Source organism: Palaemon carinicauda, unplaced genomic scaffold, assembly GCF_036898095.1.
Source record: "Palaemon carinicauda isolate YSFRI2023 unplaced genomic scaffold, ASM3689809v2 scaffold1243, whole genome shotgun sequence".
Classification (NCBI taxonomy): domain Eukaryota; kingdom Metazoa; phylum Arthropoda; class Malacostraca; order Decapoda; family Palaemonidae; genus Palaemon; species Palaemon carinicauda.
This window is the reverse complement of record NW_027168753.1, coordinates 41138-46835: the sequence shown is the minus strand read 5'-3', so window position 1 is coordinate 46835 and position 5698 is coordinate 41138.

The following is a 5698-nucleotide window of genomic DNA, read 5'->3' as shown; positions in this document are numbered from 1 at the left end:
CAAGGAGATTCAATTAACCTAATATTAATTTATTATACAAATATACATTAAATGAAAAGAACATCTGAGCAAAAGATAAAGTTAACAAAACAAAATGTGAAGTAATAGCAATTCAAAATAATAAAAAAATGGTTGTTACACACATGGTCTGCAATAATCAATAATCAGAACTTATGTGGGACACGTGGACCATGTGAACCGGAGACTGTGCTATTCTCAAAATAAAAAGAAAACAAATATCCAAGAAAAATATATACACACAATCCCACCGCACACAGTCCGAATTATGTAAAAGCCAGGTTCCCTACTCAAGTTAGAATTAGTCTAAACTAAGAATGGGGGAATAACTAAGTGGCCACTGTTGTAGTACCTGCACTCCTTGGAAGACTGTTCTTTGCCCTTTGGTGGCTGTTGACCTGGTTGCACAAGTTGGCACTTTGCACTCTTGACTGGATCACCCCAAGAATCCTCGTTTGTGGTAATTAAGGTTTACCATGCTCCTCTTCTCTATCTCTCCGACCGGCAGGACTTTTCTGTGAGTCGAGTTTTGGGAAGAGGGGGTGGGGGTGAGCCAGAGGTGCACAGGTTTACTGACCAGGGGGGTCCGTCGGTCACGGCGGCTTCTGAACGAAGAGACGGCCATGATGTGCAGAGTAATCAAGTGGAGATGTCATATCGGGACTTTACGACAGGGCAACATATTGTTGCAAGGAGTGCATAGGAGGCAGGATTTTGTACTAAATACTCTAGAGAAATCTTGCTGCTCTAAGGGAGTTTATATATACAGAAATCCTACAAATTCTAGCTTACTGAAAATTAATAGTTTAAATGATTGATTAGCATTGGGCTGGTGTGATGGGCATACATCTTAAAATTAACAAACCTTAATTGGTATTGAGAAATAAAAGATGCATTAATTCAGCAGTGTTGAAAATTATATTTAAATTAGTTTAGGAGTTTAATCTCGACCCACGTAGTTTAAGGAAAGAACCAACATACGCCGGGGTTACTAAGGCCCTTTGCTGTGCGTATCTACGCTGTGACGTCACGAGCATTGCGTGCGCTTCTGTCAAGTTTATTTAGTTTAGAATAGTACTCCCAATATTTTGTTAAAGAAAACTTGATGTAGGAGAGAATGTTTAACGGCTAGCTATAGTATTATTAGGAGAGAGCTAAAAATACGATTGAAAGAAGAAGAGTGAAGAAAAACTCTTCACAATTATCATTATTATTATTATTATTATTATTATTATTATTATTATTATTAGCTGAGTTACAACCCTAGTTGGATAACCAGGATACTATAAGCCCAAGGGCCCCAACAGGGAGAATAGCCCAATGAGGAAAGGAAACAAGGAAAAATGAAATATTTTAAGAACAGTAACAACATTAAAATATTTCCTATATTAACTATAACATTAACAAAACAAGACACAGAGAAATTAGATAGAATAGTGTGCCCGAGTGTACCCTTAAGCAAGAGAACTTTAACCTAAGACAGTGGTAGACCATGGTACAGAGGCTATGGCACTACCGAATGTTTTAATTTTGGAGTGTCCTTCTCATTGAAGAGCTGCTTACCATAGCTAAAGAGTTTCTTCTACCCTTACCAAGAATAAAGTACCCACTAAACAATTACATTGCAGTAGTTAACCCCTTGGGTGAAGAATTGTTTGGTAATCTCAGTGTTGTCAGGTGCATGAGGACAGAGGAGAAACTGTCAAGAATAGGCCAGACTATTCGGTGTAAGTCTAGCCAAAGGGAAAGTGAACCGCAACCAGAGTGGAGGGTCCAATGTAGTACTGTCTGGCCAGTTAAAGGATTCCATAATTCTCTAGCTCTGGAGAATTTTTTATCTAAATGTTTGAGTGGGAACATAGTCAGGGAAAGTCTCCCTACGGCAGTACACAAAAATCAACAGGGGAGGATAATGAGCACTTTACTCTCGGGGTACAAATGCCCTGCTAATAGCATTACTGCCACAGTTCACTAACCTTCACTCTTAAATACAAAAGGGGGAAATTTTACTGTCCAGAGGCCGGAGAGAGAACTCCACACGTGAAAATAAAAGTAATTTATGGCCTACTCTAGCTTTGTCAGGTCTATAATCATCTCACTCTTAGGCTCTGTTCCGACTCCGTCCCAGTGAGATGCTGGACAGGTATCTTACGTTAATGTAATTAGAGACAAAACCAAAAATGGGAGCAGTGATGTAAAGTAAAGTTTAGATGTTTAAAGATGAGGATCTTTACCTTCGAAGCAGATATATTAATACAAAGTTCCTCGCTGAAACCACTTATAGACTTACTTAGGCTTAATCCTTTCAGATATTGGGTATTCTGTCCTGTGAACAAATATTCATAATTTGCACATCAAAATAAATGAGGGAGCAAAAATACAAGGAGGTTCAATTAACCTAATATTGATTTATTATAGAAAATTTACATTAAATGAAAAGAACATCTGAACAAAAAATAAAGGTATCAAGACAAAATGTGAAGTAATAGCAATTCAAAATAATAAAAAAATGGTTGTTAGACACGTGGTCTGCAATAATCAATAATCAGAACTTAGGTGGGACACGTGGCCCATGTGACCCAGAGACTGTGCTAGTCTCAAAAAAAAGAAAAGAAAAAAAAATATCCAAGAAAAATGTATACACACAATCTCACCGCACACAGTCCGAATTATGTAAAAGCCAGATTCCCTACTCAAGGTAACATTAGTCTAAACTAAGAATGGGGGAATAACTAAGTGGCCACTGTTGTAGTACCTACACTCCTTGGAAGACTGTTCTTTGCCCTTTGGTGGCTGTTGACCTGGTTGCACAAGTTGGCACTTTGCACTCTTGACTGGCTCACCCCAAGAATCCTCGTTTGTGGTAATTAAGGTTTACCAGGCTCCTCTTCTCTATCTCTCCGACCGGCAGGACTTCTCTGTGAGTCGAGTTTTGGGAAGAGGGGGTGGGGGTGAGCCAGAGGTGCACAGGTTCACTGACCAGGGGGGTCCGTCGGTCACGGCGGCTTCTGAACGAAGAGACGGCCATGATGCGCAGAGTAATCAAGTGGAGATGTCATATCGGGACAGGGCAACATATTGTTGCAGGGAGTGCATAGGAGGAAGGTTTTTGTACTAAATACTCTAGAGAAATCTTGCTGCTCTAAGGGAGTTTATATATACAGCAATCCTACAAATTCTGGCTTACTAAAAATTAATAGTTTAAATGATTGATTAGCATTGGGCTTGTGTGATGGGCATACATCTTAAAATTAAAAAACCTTAATTAGTATTGAGAAATAAAAGATGCATTAATTCAGCAGTGTTGAAAATTACATTTAAATTAGTTTAGGAGTTTAATCTCGATCCACGTAGTTTAAGGAAAGAACCAACATACGCCGGGGTTACTAAGGCCCTTTGCTGTGCGTATCTACGCTGTGACGTCACGAGCATTGCGTGCGCTTCTGTCAACTTTATTTAGTTTAGAATAGTACTCCCAATGTTTTGTTAAAGAGAACTTGATGTAGGAGAGAACATTCAAGGGGTAGCTATAGTATTATTAGGAGAGAGCTAAAAATACGATTGAAAGAAGAAGAGTGAAGAAAAATTCTTCACAATTATCATTATTATTATTATTATTATTATTATTATTAGCTGAGTTACAACCCTAGTTGGATAACCAGGATACTGTAAGCTCAAGGGCCCCAACAGGGAGAATAGCCCAATGAGGAAAGGAAACAAGGTAAAATGAAATATTTTAAGAACAGTAACAACATTAAAATATTTCCTATATTAACTATAACATTAACAAAACAAGAGGAAGAGAAATTAGATAGAATAGTGTGCCCGAGTGTACCCTCAAGCAAGAGAACTCTAACCCAAGCCAGTGGAAGACCATGGTACAAAGGCTATGGCAGCGTTCAAGATTGGAAAACAATGGTTTGATTTTAGAGTGTCCTTCTCCTAAGAGAGCTGCTTACCATAGCTAAAGAGTCTCTTCTACCCTTAGCAAGGGGAAAGTAGCCACTGAACAATAACATTGCAGTAGTTAACCCCTTAGGTGAAGAATTGTTTGGTAATGTCAGTGTTTTCAGGTGTATGAGGACAGAAAAGAATCTATAAAGAATGGGCCAGACTATTCGGTGTAAGTGTAGGCAAAGAGAAAGTAAACTGTAAGTAGAGAGAAGGATCCAATGCAGTACTGTCTGGCCAGTCAAAGGATCCCATAATTCTCTAGCGGTAGTATCTCAACGGGTGGTTGGTGCCCTAGCCAACCTTCTTACATAATCAAAGTATAAAGGAAAGTTACATTCATCAATACTTGCATTTGCTATTCCCATTATTATTTAGGCTAGACTAGAAAAGTCTCTCTCTCCAATTACTTCAGATATTGGCATAGGATCGATCGCGTAGTTTGTTTTCTTTGCTCTCTTGGTAATTTTGGTGATGTCATTTTGTGTTATGTTGAATCGTATTAATTTTGTCTGTGTGCCTGGTGTATCATTAATCTGATGTTGAGTATTTACAAATGACCTGGTTATGTTTTCAATTTTGTTTTTAAAGAATACTAGAAAATTATTATCTAGTTCTTGGTCACTGTATCCATCAGGTAGCTTCTTTTCTTTTATATTCCCCATTATATCATTCAGGAGACGATATAACTTATGTATGTCTGTTGCTGCTTCGAGGATCTTTCTCTTATAGTATTCACTTTTTTTCCTTCTAGTAGGTAGTTATATTGACACGCAGCAGTTTTGTATTCTACCCAAGTACTTTCAGTTTTTAACCTATTCCACTTTCTTTCTTTACGTCTTTTTTCCCTCTTTTTTACCAAAGTCTCTCCATCAAACGAAGGAGATTGGTCTTTTACGGTTATAGTCTTTTCCATCGGTGGGCACATAGTATCATATTCACTTTTACTCACTTTATTATAAGTGGTCATAAGACAGTTAGTACACTTAGCTCCTAACAGACGTTGGTCATCATGATCACAGGGAATGTTGATAGCATCATTTATTTTCTTTGTAACTTCTTCAATAAATATGGTAGGAGAAAAATTTGATTTATGTCTAAAGTTTATTTTCTTTACTAATACATGTTTTTGTACAGGTAGACTAAACGTAATAAGTATGTGTACTGGGGAGATAGTACATTTCTCTTCGACTTTTATATCAGATACAATATTATTCATATCATCACTTAGAACTAAGTCTAGCGTATGCCCAGTTAAAGTAATTGTGCAGTAGACGTTATTCACTAGTCGATATGATTCTAGTAACTGACTAAATGCCAAAGCGTCGGGATTTGATGCGTCATCCATCCAAAAATTAAAGTCTCCACAGATAACTAATTCGTTTTTCTCCATGATAATCATCTTAATGAGAGCACCGAATTCTTCAAAAAAGATACTAGTGTTTGTTCTAGGAGGTTTTAAATTGTTAAAAAGGATATTTTTCAATTTTTTGGCGTAAATTTTATTTCTATATATTCAAAGCTTGTTGTACTAATTCTTTTCAACGTTTTGAGATTTGAGTAACTTTTATGAATAAAGAGTCCGACACCCCCACCAGACCTACCTTTTCTCGGTATGTGGAAGAAAGCATGTGTGGGGTAGAGGGGGTCCATTTCATTGATCTTTGCCTTCTCCAAGTTATTTAACCATGTTTCAAATAATGCTAGTATATCCAAATATTTTTAGTTT